Source organism: Magnolia sinica, chromosome 5, assembly GCF_029962835.1.
Source record: "Magnolia sinica isolate HGM2019 chromosome 5, MsV1, whole genome shotgun sequence".
In the NCBI taxonomy this organism is placed as follows: Eukaryota; Viridiplantae; Streptophyta; class Magnoliopsida; order Magnoliales; family Magnoliaceae; genus Magnolia; species Magnolia sinica.
The window spans coordinates 104,849,259-104,867,143 of record NC_080577.1 but is presented as its reverse complement, the minus strand read 5'-3'; positions in this window follow the sequence as shown (position 1 = coordinate 104,867,143).

Sequence of the window (17,885 nt, the reverse complement as noted above, 5' to 3'; positions counted from 1 at the left end):
CATCCCTCCTTTTCCCTTAAGTCAACTCTCTCTCCCCTCACCATCCCTCTCTTACAACTTTTCAAACAAACCCATCCCCTTTTTTCAAAAATTCAAACTCACCCATACCTCTTCATTACAATCACCACTCCATCCATCCCTTTAATCCCATCATTTCTCTTTCTCCCTTATTTCTTAAAACACTCTCCCAAGCAACAAAAAAACTCCATACGTCCAAGCCTCTCCAAGTCTTCCCAAACAATAAGTGTGGCCCACCCTCTCATCTCTCATCCCCACCATCAAAACCCCATCAACCTCCATCAAAGACGAAGGCAAGGAGCTTAGGAGCCTAAGGGAGCAAGGAGAAGTCCTAGAGGTGGGTGATCCACCGTTGATTTTAATTTTTGGGCCCACTTCTTGGTGGGACCCATTTTGATAATGTAACATATCCATGAAGGGCCCATAGTTGCGGGGTCCCTCCACTTCACCGATCTCTCTATTTCTCTCTATTTTTCTCACTCACTCTCCCTCTCTCTCTTTTCATTGTTGGTGTGGATCCTACCAATATGTGTTATATCTACGTCGTCCATCAACATCAGACGGTGTGGCCCACCCTATTGCAGGTGATGATCCACACCATCCATTGTTTAGATGGACCCAATACACCTTTCTTTATATATATTATAATATATATATGATATATATAATATAATATATATTGTATATATATAATATAAGATATATATTGTATATTTATATACATGCAGGTGGGCCACGTACATGTGAGGCCCACCATGATGCTGAGTACATCGATGCCGTCCAGTGTCCAGAGACGCTGGACGTGAGGACGGGCGTGGCTAACAGTGAAGTGTAAACTGACATGGGGTGTACTAGGCTTGGGGTAGGCCACTCATGCAAGCCCCACCTTGATGTATGTACTCAATCTAAGCCGTCCATCCTTTTCTTCAGGCCATTTTAGGCGTTGAGCAAAATTTTAGGACCAATCTGATTCTCGGGCGGGCCATACCATAGGAAATAAATACCGTTAAAACCCACCTTGAATCTTCCATTCGCCTAAAACACGTTACATATTGGTCTCATTTGGTCAATGATGGGCCGTAGAATCCAATGGCTGGGTCGGATCGAACTGATGTGGGCCCTACCATGGAAAAACCGTAGAAAAATTGATTTTTTTTAAAAAAAAGAGAAGGCAGCGCTGACGCTGCTGCAGAGCATCCGCAGGCAGCGCCTGCACCTGACGCACGGACGGATGGGCTGGGCCTCACGACCCCAGTTGTGGGCCCCACCGTGATGCGTTTCGAACATCAACACCATGCATTTGATGGGTCCCCTCAGACCAGGAGGCCGCCCCAAAAATCAGCTGTATTCGGAACTCAGGTGGGCCACACCATCTAAAATCATGTGAAGACATGCCTAAAACATATAAAATCACTTGGTGGGGCCTACCTGAAATTTGGATGTGGCTGAAACTTGGTCTGAACCCTCAGCCAAGTGGGACACACATAATGGGTGGGCTGGATTTGCGAACCACATTACAGTGGGCCCCTGACCGTGACTGTAACACCCCATACTTTCAGTACTCGGGTGTCACCACGTAGATCCAAATTAGCTTACATATATGCAATTACCCACGTAATTTACCTTACACGTCACTATCCAACAACTCTCAATCTATATATCCATCTTAAACCCTTAGATTTTATACTATGACAACTCACAACATCATACTAAGATTTGGAATCAATCTATCCGTTTGACTATCACAAGTTAAACTGTATTTAAATAAATAAAAATCTTATTTGTATAATCTTGAGTGTGATGACATCTCATCATACACCTATGTAGTACAATCGATCTGTATAAAACCAATGTAGGGATCAAAATCACAAGATCCACCATTCATCAGTTTACAACGCCCCGTAGAAAGATCCTTCCTATTCAACCCCCAAATCTCACCTAAAACATTCATTAGGACCCCTAGAGTTATCAATAATGAAATACTAGGCAATCCAATCATTGGATTGGTTTATAATGGTCCTAACTCCTAATGATCTACAGTGTGGCCCACAACATGAATTATATATATATAGTGTTCAGACAATAGAAATAATAATACAAAAATGATATAAATACATAAATACACATAAACAAAATAAATGAAATAAAATAAAATTATTATTATATGGGTAGTAACAAGTCTTGAAGATGTGGACAACCCATAGGGTCACTTTAGCCGTTGACGATCGATTTGGGGTAAATCTGATCACCAAGACAATTATAATCATCCGTTAAGGGTCAAGATATGGTTGGCATGGCCCACCTGGGTCTCACCATTTACCTGAAATGGGCCAGGGTCCCTATGAAGGGTTCCCAATGCGAATGGACGGTATGGATTACGATACTGACATCTCAGCGGGCCCCTATACAACGCATGTACACAAAAAGAACACTTAGGTGTGAAGTACACCAAACTCTTTAGCTCGGTCGGATATGCTTTGACCGACCATTTTGCAAAACACAAATATCTCCCGTCAACAGAGGTTTAAACCGACTGTGTTTGAGCTCTTAGGTGGCCCACCACGGCCACTTTCCGAGCCATTTAAGCCGTCCAATCTCTTCATGGGACCCACACGAACAAAACGGTATAGCCGTTTGATCATTGGTAAGCGGCGAAGGGAGATTGAATGCCACCGTCCATCCCGGCCAAGAAATCGCCTGACCAAGAGCCTGTGGTAAGAAGGAAGAGGGGACCGCCCTTCCTCTTTGGGAAGGACGAATCTCAGCTGTCCAAGAGGGAGAGCAATCTCAGCCGTTCTCTCTCTCTCCCTCTATCTATAAGAAGGGTCTTGTAGCCCTAGGAATTTATACGAAGAGGGAAGAAAAGAGAGAGTATAAGAAAGAGAAAAATAGGGAGTTCGTTCCTCCCATTAAAGATCGAGTGCAGGGTCGGCACCCACCCACCTCAAGTGATCCATCTTCCCTCTATTTATTTTTATTTCTTCATGGTTTTAATATGTTGTAGGAGATGCTCATCTGGACCGGAACCAAGCCCGAGCAATGGCAGGGTTCGGACCAGCCATAGCGATATCGGGTCAGGCAGAACAATGGCCGTTTGAGGCCACACTTCAGGCCTTAGGACGAGTCTGTTTTGAGCTCTCTGTAGAGCTTCGAAACTAGCTCAGAGGGCAAGCAGATCAATGGCAATAGATTGACTGTTGAGACTGTCGTTGGGTCCCTATTTTGGGCTAGGACTGAGCCAACGAATGGCCCTGTTCCAGGCTGAAATCCTACCCAACCGGAGCCTCTATTTCGGGCTGAGATCCAGCCAAACAATGACTGGGATCGAAGCCAAATCAAAGCTCTGTTTGGAGCTAGTAGCACGTGTTGCAAATGGGCCATGCAACGGCTCTGTTCGGGAGCTGAAACCGACCGAGAAATGGTTGGGTTTCAGTCAGGCAACGGACCTAAAATGGTGACCGTATGCCAGGCTAAGGTCGAGTAGTGTGAAGCTCTGCTTTGTGTTGGAGACAAGCCAATCAATGGCTGCCTTCCAAACTAAGAAGTCGGGCTGCTCATGGGCCCTGCATAAATGCAGGTGGGCCTCACCCAAAATGACAGTGGGCTGCACTAACCAGGGGCCCTATGCTGACTGTAGGCCCCACCAATGTACTGATGGCTTGCACTGGTCATAAACCCACCCTGAGGTCAGGATCCACCCCAACCGTCCATCAAGGGCATTGCAAAGATTCCTGGGCTGGACGTCCCTCAAAAAGCCCACCTGTGAAGTGCATAAGTGGTGTGCGTGCACCAGAACGTGGAAGCAGAGGACGCCGAACGCTCCTCTGCCAATCAGTTCACGTAAACTTGATTTGCAAAAAGTTGAGATCTCATCAGCTATGATGAGTCTGGGAAATCCGAATGGTCCACATGAAGCAGCACCTCATAAAACCCCTTGGTTTCAAATTTTACTTTAAACCGAAACTTCGGTGGGTCGCAAGGAATGAAAACAGTTTCTTCCTTTAAATTGAAATTATTCTTGCTATGGCCCACCAGAATCTTGGGTCATGGTGAAAACTCACGCCCTGAGGTTTCTTGAGATTCTACATCTTATGGACCGTTCGGATTTGACACCCATGTTTACGCAGTACCCACACGTGAAGTGAATTGGCTGTGCATGCATGCGCCAGGGAGTGAAGATATGTAAGTTCACGTAAGCCACTGCAAAATTTTGAGATCTCCCCATGGCTGATTAATCTGAAAAATCTGAATGGTCCACTTGGAGCATAACCTCATAAAACCCCTTGGTTCCCATTTTTACGTTGAACCGAAACTTAGGTGGGCCATGGTTAATGCAAATAGTTTCTTCCCTTGAAAGTGCATTTATCTTTGCTATGGCCCACCAGAATCTTAGATCAGGATGAAAATTTACCTCCCAAGGTTTCTTGGGATTCCACATCTTATGGACCGTTCGGATTCAGAACCCATGTCACAAGTGTGAAGGAACGCACGTATATTCATATTTGCATGGTGAGTCCTACATGTGTGGGACCCACTTTTGTACACGCTGGATACAGACCGTCCCGGGGTCTGAATGTGGTGTGCCTGGACACACATCCACACAGAACTCGTGTGATACATGTATAGTACACATATATATGTACTTACGTACTGTATGTTGCAATATCATATACATAACTGATATAGGGATACATTGTGTGATGCATATGTACTGTATACAGTGTGTACATGTATACCACGTGAGATGTTATGTATTTGGTGTATACATTATATGCCATGGATACATACCTCGGATATATAAGGTATGCATATATATATATATATATATATATATATATATATATATATATATATATATATATATATATATATATATATATATATATATATATATGCTATGTGCTACGTATGTAATGTATACATGTATATTACGTGATGAACCCGTCCTAAGGATCTAAGGAGAAGGATGAGGCTGATCTAGTGATCAAGTGGGCCCTGACTGGACCCAGTTTAATTAAAAACAAGGGTTTATGCTTAATGAGTTTGATTGCTTTGAGTACAGCCTAAGACAACCTCGGTCCAGGGTCTTCCTACCCTCCACCTATTCTTACCTGATCAAATTGGTGACTCATTATTTATTATAAATAAATTGCAGGGAGTCACGTGAGTGGTGTAAGTGCACCATCTCCCCAAGGAAACTTGCCCCCAGGAGCATTCTACGAATTAACTAGTGATGATTCTTCCCTTTGAGCTTTCCATCTTCTCATTAGCTTAAGTTATAGTTGTTATTTAAATTCATAATTAATATCTCTCTTTATAATCACATATGTTAGCTAGTGGAAATTGAATTGCTGTATTATATGCTTTATGATTATCCTGTATAACTGTTCATGCTTGTGGATTGCTTATGGAACTTAAACTGGTACATTAGTGGGAAATTCCCACATATGAATGTACACCCATACTTGGGATGTAACTTGACAAGTTGTGATCATAATGGACCTTCGACTTGGTGGTTATTGAGCGGTGGTCTAGATGGACCATTGATGTGGGCCTACCATCCAGGGTTGTTGTGCCCAATGGTTTTTAAGGATGGTCTTTATCGTATGGTTTTGATATCAGTCCTATGTGGCCTACTTTGATATCGCCCTATGTGGCTTTGTTCTAGTATTTCCCTATATGGTTTCGATGTTTTATTCTGTGCAACCATGCGATGGTAAGCCCCATATATTGTAATGTGATTGGTCACTAGTCGATGGGGTTCCATTAAACATCCTAAGGTGGTAGTCTCATGGGCCGGGGATGGTGGCAATGGGACACTATGCCCGAGCCGTCGGCCTACGCTGGGCCATGTGCTCCCCGTAGTGACCTTTGAGCTTACCTAAATTGGCTGGTTGTAAATGGATTAATAATGACTTGGCTAATCATGCATACATGGCATATTTCGATGACTTGGATCACTCTGCCCTGCGATTACGCTGAATGTTGCGTTTGTGACCAGTCATTCGATGACGATATTGACTTGGATCACTCTGCCCTGCGATTACGCTGAATGTTGCGCTTATGACCAGTCATTCGTTGATGATATTGACTCGGATTATCATGCCCTGCGATTACGCTGAATGTTGCGCTGATGACCAGTCTTATCCCTGGGTGACGACCCCAATGTCCGTCCGGATGTTTTTCCCGGGACATTGCCTGTCTGGATGTTTTACCCGGGGCACAGACCGTCTGGATGTTTTACCCGGGTCGATCATTACATTCATGCATCCATGCATCTAACAAAACTGCATTTACTCTGTTTTTGGTTGTCTATATGTTTTATACTATTTCTTACCTAATGCGGCGGTGTGTAATCTTGAGGGAAATTCACACTGAGTTGGCCACTCATCCATCAAATATAAAACTGTACAGGTAGTACAGGTGGCTTAAGTAATTTGCATATTCAGACTTAATAAGGAGCAGGGTACGATCACCAGGAATGCATGACTGTATGCTTGGAGAAGTTATGTGATCTTGTGGCTTATATTTATATGTTTTCTATTATTTCTCATGTATTAGATCATGCAATTCTTTTATTTGTAAATTTTGGAGACATTGGTTTGTATAAGTCATTATGGGCATATTTGAATGATAATGAAATTTTTCTTTATGTCGATTTGTCCACACTACGCTCATTTGCTTACTCTGATGAAAGAAAAAATGTATATACTCGAATTTGACCATCCTTTAAGGTTAACACTCGAGTTTTTGGGAAACGGGTCGTGTACTCGGGTCCTGAAAAGTCGGGGCGTTACAGTGACCCTATGAACAGTTTAGGTAGCAAATAAACATTTCAGTGGGCCCCCGTTTTCCCAGGTCCACGTGACCTTTTAAATAGATTGGATGTCAGATAAATATCACTGTGGGCCCATGTATACGTTGGATGGCAAATACATATCACAGTGGGCCCAGGTCCACATGACCATATGAACAAATTGGATGCAAATAAACAGTACAGTGGGCCCCCAGGTCCACGTGACCTTATAAACAGGTTAGGTGCAAATAAATATTATGGTGGGCCCCCAGGCCTGCATGACCCTATCAACAGATTGGGTGAAAAATAAACATTTTAGTGGGCCCTAGGTCTTGTGACCTCATCAGCAGGTTGGGTGGAAAATAAACATTATGGTGGGCCCCACTTATGTATGTATTATGTCCACACCTTTCATCAGTGTGGACCTCCACTATGAAGTATGTGATTTATCTATGCCTTCCATCCCTATGGGACCTACCATGATGCATATGTTTCATCCAAACCGTCCAACCATTTTGGAGGTTATTTTAAGGCCATGTGATAAGGCCCATCTTGGTGTGTTTGTGGGCCGTTCGTTGAGGCCCACCTTGATTTGTATAAGGTCTATATTATGAGGCCCATTGTGACGTATGCAAGGCTTATGTGATTAGGCCCAGCTTGATGTATTTGTGGCCCACCCACTAAGGCCCACTTGAGATATATGAGTTCATGGTTTGAGGCCCATTTGATGTATTTGGGCCCTTGGGTCGAGGCCCAACAAGATCTATATAAGGCCCATTGCAATATGTGATTCATGGCAGGCCGTGCCTTGGGAGCAATGATGGTTTGATGTCCACATTGTAAGGATGATGTTGGTTAAATGTCCGCATTGTCACTCTCCCCCTAGGGCCCATTAATAAGCCCATACCTGTAGCATATAGGCCGTCAAGGCCCATCTTCGTTTTGATCAGAGCCCATCACCACATAACATGTATAGTATAGATCCATGATTCATGATCATACGTATCATATGTATGCCTGATATGAGTAGTGATTGATCATAGCATATGCCTTCGGGCATATCATTTATGGGCTCCCTGACAGGCGGAGCTGCCCCACATGAGCGCTCGGTACGGGTAGGATTGTTGCATGTCTGATAGTATGATTCATGCACTTGCATTAGTGTGATTGTGATTACTGTATGCCCTAGTGACATCAGGGTCATAGCCTCCACAGACACATCGTGGGTGGCTAGATTGGATACCAGAAATATTGTTACTAAGTATCGGGGCACCATAGATGTCCCTGGGCGAAAATCCCTAAACCCGATGGTACCAGAGGATGATTCTAACGTCGAGACTGAGTGGATATATGAGCGCGCGAGGGCCGAATACCACAAGGTCGTGTCTCCCACTGTGTCATGGTCGGTTGGAAAGGGGTGTGGCCTTACTGCCCGAGGGTAGGGGGCAATACTAGGCTGAGTTTGACTAGCTCGTGAATGGGTCTACTATCGACACGCCAGATAGGTATTGGCAGACTATTGGCCAGGCGGATAGTGAGGTTTCTTACTCTCACTTGGACTGTGCGGCTAGGAGAGCAGCAGTGCCACTTGGAGAGTACTAAACCCCGGTGATTATCCAGAATGAGAATCGTACTGATTTGATGCTCTAGAGAGGAGCTACATTGATATGTGGATGTGGATTGGCATGCTTGACTTGCATTATGCATCGCATGGCCTTGATATGGCCGATAGCATTTATATTATGCACCGCATAGCCTTGGTATGGCTGATCGCATTCATGTACTCATCAGCATGACTCCGCATTACTCTGTCCTTGCATTCTGAGCACGCTCATATTGCGCACACACTTACACCACCCTCTAAGCTTTCTATAAGCTTATGCACGATTGATGCGTGCAAGTGACACCAGGACGCGACCGTAGCCTTGTTGCAGTTGGAGTGTGCAGCTGAGTTTCTGGAGTTTTGTTACTTTCGTTATATTGTATTCTCCTTTCATAAGTACTGTATTCAAAAGTTTTTGATCATAGTGGATTTTGTGATGGTGTTTTTATGGTTATTGTTTGTGGGTTATGCTTATGGTTATATTCTTTATGAATTAAATTGATATTAGAAATCCTCCTTGTAGGATCCCAGGATCGGAACCTGGTAAATGGGTGCCGGGAGCCGAGAATGAGGTTCTACGGAGGCTGTAGGCACCGGATTCGGCGATCGAAAATTTTGTAAGCCCGGTTTCCGAGTTCGGAGCGTGACAGGACCTACCTTGACAAATGTATTCACCCGACCGTCCAGCGTCCCTGGGTGCTGGACGTGGTCCAAGTGGAGTGTGAACCGATAGTGGGAGGTACTACCAGCCTCTGGACGTGAAAAAAATAATAATAATAAAAATATATATTACCTTGATTCCAAATTTTAGGGTGGACCACTCCTACAGGCCCCACCTTGATGTATGTATTTAATCCAAGCCATCCATCTCATTTCCTAGATCATTTTAGGCGTTAAGCCGAAAAATGAGGTTAATACGAGTATCTGGTGGGCCATAACATAGAAAACAGTGTGTCTACCGTTGAAATTCACTATAATGTTTCAATACGCCAAAATATATCGAATATTGGGCTTGATGGGTTTGCATTGAGCCATGGGGACCAATGAATGGGCTGGATTTCACTGATGAGGGCCCCACCTAGGAAATTCCTAAAAAAAAAATCATTTTTCAAAAAAAAAAAAAACAGGGATGCTGTTGCTGTCAGCATCCAGGGACGCTGCAGTAAGTAACGTCCTCTGCTTAGACGTGGGGACCGTGGGCCCCACTACATGTTCCACCGTGGTGTGTGACGTATATCCACATGGTGCATTAGGTGGGCCCCCCTTCTGGCTGTGGGCCACCCATTATATTAGCCATACTTGGAACTCAGGTGGCCCACATCACAGGAAATAATTGGATTGAACGTCTGCCATTGAAACCCTCTTGGGTGTCACTGGAGTTATGGATCATTATAAAATTTGTTTTTCCTCTTCATCTGGTCCACGTGACCTTATTAACAGATTGGGTGGAAGATAAACATTATGGTGGGCCCCATGTGGGACCCAATATATATGTGTTCTATCCACACCGTCCACATCACTGGATGGTGGGACCCACCATGATGTATGTGTTGTATCCAAACCATTCAACCATTTGTCAGATCATTTTATGGTATGATTGAGTCAGATCCAAAGTTCAAATGGACCCCACCAATTGCAATAATAGTGGGGTACAGTGGCATCCACCATTTAAACTTCTTAGGAGCCACTGTGATTCCCACTTAAGCTGATATTTGGTTTTCACTTCATCTAACTCTATGTTAACTTATAAATTGGTCAGGTCTCAAATACATAAGGGTAGGCCTGATTTGATGTGCATGGGGCCCATCGGTGCGGCCTATTTGATATATATGAGGCCCATGTGATTAGGCCCATCTTGATGTATTTTTGGCCCGATGTTGAGGCCCACTTTGATATATATGAGGCCCATGTGATTAGGCCTATCTTAATGTATTTGTGGCCCGATGTTGAGGCCCACTTTGATATATATGAGGCCCATTTGATGTATCAGAGGCCCATGGGTCGAGGTCGAATGGGATGTACATAAGGCCCATTGCAATGTGTGATTCCACCATAGTTTATGTAATGATGTTCATGGCAGGCCGTGCCTTGGGAGCAATGATGGTTTGATGTCCACATTATAAGGATGATATTGGTTAAATGTCCGCATTGTCACTCTCCCTAGGGCCCATTGTTAGGCCCATACTGCTAGTGTGTAGGTCGTTTAGGCCCATCTTCGTTATGAACAGAGCCCATCACCATATAACATGTTTAGTATAGATCCATGATTCATGATCATATGCATCATATGTATGCTTGATATGAGGAGTGACTGATCATACATATGTCTTCGAGCAGATTGTTTATGGGCTCCCTGATAAGCGGAGTTGCCCTTCATGAGCGCGTAGTACAAGCAAGATTGTTACATGACTGGTAGAGTAATTCATGCACTTGCATTCGTGTGATTATGATTATTATATGCCCTACCAACATCAGGGCCATAGCCTCCACAGACACATCGTGGATGGATGGAGTGGATACCGGAAATACTGTTTCTAGCATCGGGGCGCCATAGATGTCCCTGGGTGAAAATTTCTAAACCCGATGGTACCAGAGGATAACTCCAACGTCGAGACCGAGTGGATATATGAGCGCACAAGGGCCAAATACTAGGAGGTCACGTCTCCCACTGTGTCGTGGTTGGTTGGAAAGGGGTGTGGCCTTACTCGCCCGAGAGTAGGGGACAATACTAGGCTGAGTTTGACCAGCTCGTGAATGGGTCCGCTATGGACGTGTCGGATAGGTATTGGCAGACTATTGGCCAGGCGGATAGTGAGGTTTCTTACGCTCGCTTGGACTGTGCGGCTGGGAGAGCGACAGTATCATTTGGAGTGTATTAAACCCTGATGATTATCCAAAATGAGAACTGTACTGATATTTGATGAGGATTGGTATACTTGAGTTGCATCTCGCATCGCATGGTCTTGACATGGTCGATAGCATTCATATCTTGAACCGCATAGCCTTGGTACGGCTGCTTGCATTCATGTACTCATCAGTATGATTCCGCATTACTCTGACCTTGCATTTTGAGCACGCTCATATTGCGCGTGCACACTTACACCACCCTCTAAGCTTTCTATAAGCTTATGCATGATTGATGCATGTAGGTGACGCCAGGACGCAGCCGTAGCTTCAACATAGTTGGAGTGTGCAGTCGAGCTTCTAGAGTTTCTGTTATTTTCATTATCTTGTATTTCCCTTCATGCGCACTGTATTCAAAGTTTTTTTATCATAGTGGATTTTGTGATGGTGTTCTTGTGGTTATTGTTCATGGGTTATGCTTATGGTTATGCTTATACTGAATCAAAATCATACTTGAAATCCTCCTTGTAGGATCCCAGGATTGGAACCTGGTGTATAGATGCCGGAAGCCGAGAATGGGGTACTACGGAGGCTATCGGTGCCGGATTCGGCGATCGAAAATTTCGTGAGCCCGGTTTTTGAGTTTGGGGCATGACACTTTCTCTCCAATGAAATAGTTCTCTACTTCATCCCAATTGGGTATGTCATCGACTATATGCACAATAAATAGACATCATCTAAGTCTTCGAATAAGGAAGCTCAGTCGGTTTCCATTATAAACAACAAACCATGAATTATGACTGGGGTAGTCTATGCATCACCAGTACCATAGGATAATAAAATTTATACATCCCCAAAATGAAACAATATCAAATCAGACTAATCAGGACCAGAGGAGGATGGAGGAGGTATAGATGGGTCAATCTGGTGTAGTCCTTTAGTAATGAGATGGAAGTATTTATGCATATATTTCATTGAGGATCTATGACTTCCGCCAGATTGTCCTGGGATACCTTCAATTCAACAACCTTCTCCTCTAAGGATCGAAGCCGATCATCAACCTGAAAAGGCTAAAAATCAGGGTCAGCTTCATCGTCTGATTCAATCTCAGCAAATATATCATCCATAGTTGTATCTGCAGGCAAAGGCGCTTCCTCTTCTTCTACATCATCCTCATCTCGCTGACCGGGAAGGTACTCCAAGTTCATCTTATTAATATTTGTGTTATCAAAAGGTAGAACTGCCTCAGGAGCCTCAGTCGAAGGAATAACAACATTGCAGTGGATAGCAAGAGTTGTCATAAGATAGGCAAATGGAATGGAACCATGACCCGGATGTATACGAAATTAAATGATTGAATAACATATCAAAGAAGGTAGACAGATAGGTAGGCCAGATGCAATGGCATGAAGAACACATGCCATGAAGGGAGTAAGTTCAAACTTATTCTCAAACCGAGGATACACATTTGAAGTAAAAATGCGATGAAGTACTCTGAACCTAGGAATCATCTAGGTGGCATGTAAAGCATTATCAGAACTCCAGTTGGCATTAAACCGACATAGTTTCCGGGTAATCTCCTGATGCTCAGACTCGTACATTCTATCTGCAAGTGGAGGAATAGGTATGCCTTCATCATTTACATTTACATCAAGCAATCCTGAGATCAGGTGCCTGTCAACTGGAAATGATCCTTCTCTAAAGTTAATAGAGAATGTAAGATTTTCGAGAGATAATTCTCTTATGGAGGCATACATTCCTTAAGCTATTGAGCAGTATGTCGTTCTGCCCCAACCCAGAATATTTTCCCAACCGGTGGTAGACAGGATGGGCAAGAGTTTGAAAGGAGTAAGATGATCAAGATTTACAGTCCGTTCTATGATTATATCCTTAGTGAGGAGATCCTTTACATGCTCTGAATCTTCTTCGGGAGCTCTCAGGGTTCTCACCCTAACTGAAGCCGTCTGGGAGGAGGAGCCACTACGGCCCTTGCGAGAAGCCTTCCTCTTAAACCGATGCTCCATGTAGAGTTTGTATAAGAAAATATAAATGATAAGTTTGGCTAAAATCAGATTTTTGCCCAAAAACCCTCTATAAAAGGATGCAAATCTCAAATCAAATACAATTGAAGATTAGTTAGCATATAAGAACCCAAATTTAGAAGGAAATCAAGAATAAAGCACTTACAATGACTCTATGAAGATGTGTTTTGGAAAGGAGCCACAACTCCTCGAGGAAGAAGAGAGCAATGGGGTGAAAAAAATAAGTTTTCCCCTCTTTTAACTAGTTAGCCCGCAGTTCACGACCGGTCGAGCGCTGTCCTCGACTCGTTGAGTGGTCGACTGGTTGAGGACGTAATCAACCTGTTGAACAAATGATTTTTTTTTTCATTTTTAATAACTTTTTTAAAAATATTTTCCAAATTTTATTTATATGCAGACAAAATAATAAATGCACAACATAATTTAATTAATTAGTAATACACATACCAATATCACATTTTAATTTGAAATATCTATTCCTGTCAAGCGGTTTAGTCATAATGTCAGTAAGCTGATTTTCAGTCTGGATATATTCCAATGAAATGCTTTTATCCTCAACCAATTCTCGAATATAATGATATCTAATATCTATATGTTTCGTGCAAGAATGTTGAATAAGATTCTTTGAAATATTAATTGCGCTAGAGTTATCACAATACAAGATTATTGTATCTTGCGCAATTCCATAATCAGCTAACATTCTTTTCATCCAAACCAGCTGGGTACAGGCATTACCAGTTGCGATGTATTCCACTTCAACTGTAGATAAAGATACAGAATTCTGTTTCTTGCTGTGCCAGGAAACTAAACAATTTCCAGCATAGAAACATCCACCACTGGTAGATTTTCTATCATCAATGTTTCCTACCCAGTCGACATCGGTATATCCGACAAGATGTATATTTATATCATGTGGATACCACAGACCAAAATTAGTTGTACTAGCTACATATCTGACTATACGTTTATCAACAATAAGATGAGATTCTTTTGGATCAGATTGATATCTAGCACAGATTCCTACACTAAAAGCAATATTTTGTATACTAGCAGTCAAGAATAAGAGACTACCAATCATGCTTCAATATAAGTGAGAGTCTATACTTTTACCTGTTTCATCCTTTGAAAGTTTGAGAGTTGTATTCATAGGAGTGTCAAACTGTTTACCGTTCTCGAATCCAAATTTCTTTACCAAATTCAAGACATATTTGGTTTGAGAAATAAAAATACCATCTTCTTGTTGTTTTACTTGTAAACCTAGAAAGTAATTCAATTCTCCAACCATACTCATTTCGAACTTAGATTTCATAAGCTCTGCAAACTTAATGGACAAGTCAGTAGTTATAGAACCATAGATAATATCATCGACGTAGATTTGTACTATCAGTATGTGTTCATTAGATTTTTTAACAAATAAAGTTTTATCAACGCTACCTATGATAAAGTTGTGACTGAGTAAGAACTTAGTCAATTTTTCATACCATGCCCTTAGAGCTTGTTTTAAACCATAAAGTGCCTTTTTAAAACGATATACATGATCTGAGAGTTTAGGGTCCTCAAAACCCTTAGGTTGTTCAACATAAACCTCTTTATGTAAATCACCATTTAAAAATGTACTTTTAACATCCATTTGATATATCTCGAATTTTTTAAAGCATGCAATTGATATAAACAATCTGATGGATTCAAGGCGAGCTACTGGTGCAAAGGTTTCATCATAATCGATTCATTCCATCTGAGTGTATCCTTGTATAACCAGTCTAGCCTTGTTTCTAATTATATTTCCAATTTCATCAAATTTATTTTTGAAAATCCATTTGGTTCCAATTATATGTTTATCAGATGGTCTTGGAACCAAATACCAAACATCATTTCTCATAAATTGATTTAACTCTTCTTACATGGCTACTATCTAATATTCATCGATAAGTGCTTCTTTTACATTTACTAGTTTAATTTGAGAGGTGAAGCAAACGTAATTACAGATATTCTCTAATTGTTTTCTCATTCGCACACCAGTAAGAGGATTACCTAATATCAGATCAGTAGGATAATCTTTAATTGATCTTAGTTCATTATTAATTGGATTAGATGAAGAGTCATGTTTTTCAAGCAGATTGACTTCATCATCATTTAGACTTGATGTGGGTGTGATCAGGTGATCGTCAATTACAACATTAATAGATTCTTAGATCACTCCTGTTCTTTTATTAAGAACACGATATGCTCAACTATTCAAAGCATAACCCAAGAATATCCCTTCATCACTCTTGGCTTCAAATTTTCCTAAATTTTCCCGGTTACATAATATGAAGCACTTGCTTCCAAAAATTTGAAAGTATTAAACAATTGGTTTCTTATTGAACCATAACTCATAGGCTGTTTTATCTTTTGATTTTCTTACATACACATGATTTATTATGTAGCATGCAGTATTCACATCTTCAGCCCACAAGTTCTTTGGTAACTTCATGTTATTTAACATAACATTGGCCATCTCTTGTAGCACTCTATTCTTCCTTTCAACAACCGCATTCTGTTGAGGTGTTTTAGGAGCAGAAAACTCATGTGATATACCATGATCTATATAGAATTTCTCAAAATTGTTATTTTCGAATTCAGTACCATGATCACTTCTAATCTTGATTATGTTTACTTCTTTTTTAGTCTGAATTAGTTTCAGTATTCTTTTGACTTCATCAAGAGTCTCAGATTTTTCTCTCATAAAGGTTACCCAAGTAAATCTGGTAAAATCATCAACGATAACCAGAAGTACTTCTTTCCACCTCTACTCTCTGTTCTTGTTGGTCCAACTAAATCCATATGTAGAAGTTCAAGAGATTTGGTTGTGACTAAGGAGTTTACTTTCTTGTGACTACTCCTTGTTTGTTTGCCAATTTGTCATGCGCCACATATTTTATCAACCTTTTTTAATTTGGGTAGACCTCGAATAAGATCTATTTTGCTCAATATATAAAGATTTCGGTAGTTAACATGTCCAGAACGTTTATGCCATAGTTCTGTTTCGTCTGTTTGGATCATGTAACAGGAAAAATTAGAAGAGCATGATTCATTGATAATATAACAATTTTCAGAAGTCCTACGACCATTTAATATCACACAACTTTTCTCATTTGTTATCTTGCATCTGTAATTAGTAAATTTCACGCTGTGTTTGTTATCGCAGATTTGAGATATACTTAAAATATTGTGTTTAAGTCCTTCAACATATAAAACGTTTTCAAAAGGAGGAAGGTTAGAAAGTTGTACAATACCTTGGCCTATAATACTGTAGTTGCTTTCATCACCAAAAGTAACTGAAGCATCATTCATCTCTTAGAGGTTGGTGAATCTCTTTTTGTCACCTGTCATATGTCTTGAACATCCACTATCCAGGTACCATTTTGAATGGCTAGAAGCTTTGAAGGCAGTGTGGGTTATAAGACAAGTAACTTTTGGAACCTATTTCATTACAGTTCTGGGTTTAGGAGTTCCATTAGTTTTTCTCTGTTTAAGAGAGTTAGAATTTCTCTGTCTATTAACTTTGACATCATTAGAATTAGATTTAAGAAGCGCTTTGAGTAAGTCCACTATTTTTTCAATTAAAGGATTATATCTTTGATTTCTATAGCTGATGTTATTTTAATTAACCTTAGAAGCTTGAAAAGGTTTTAGATTTTTGAAATCGTTTTGATTATAATTTCTCAAATTCTTACCTTTTGAGTTTGAGGATTCTCCTTTTACAAATATAGGAGATGCATTTTTGTTTTTCATTGAACTATCTTTGATATACCCCAGACCTGATTTATCGCCACATTTTTTGGATGCGGTTAATAATTTTTTCAGCTTAGGATCTTCATGGGCATATTTCCAAGTATCCTTAGAACTCGAAAGAGAAGAAACTTCGAGTTTTAAATTCTCATTTTCAATTCTGAGTTTTTCTAATTCAGAGGTTTTGAAATTTAAATCAAGTTTTTCTTTTTCAAAACAATCAGAAAGATGAGATTTTTCTAAAACATTATTTTTAAGTTCTTCTTTTAGTTTAAGATATTTTTCCTTTTGGATTTTTAGTTTTACAGCTATTTTGCAACTTTCCCTGTATAGGGCATTGTAGGCATCTTGGAGATCATCTTCATTCTCATTTTCAAGGTCACTCCTGAGATTCTCATAATCAGATAAATTACAGCTATCTGAGGAAGTGACTCTGGCTATAGTCATCAGGGCTTTTACTTCATTTGAGATTTCTTGTTCTGAATCATTTGACTCAGAGGAACTTTCAAAGCTGGATGATTCATCTCAAGTAGAAATCATGCCATTTCTTTTTTATTTATCCCTTTTGGGACATTTATTCACCAAATGCCCGTATTCATGGCAGTTGAAACATTGACTGTCTTTCACAATTTTCAAGAGTTAGATTTTCCATTTCTTTTATCAGAAGGTTTTTTAAAATCAGATATTTTCTTATTTTTGAAAATCTTGTAAAACTTCTTAACAAGTAAAGCCATATCATCCTCTGTATCTTCAATATTAGAATTAACACTATTATCTTTTGAAATAGATTTGGACGACTTAAGAGCAATGG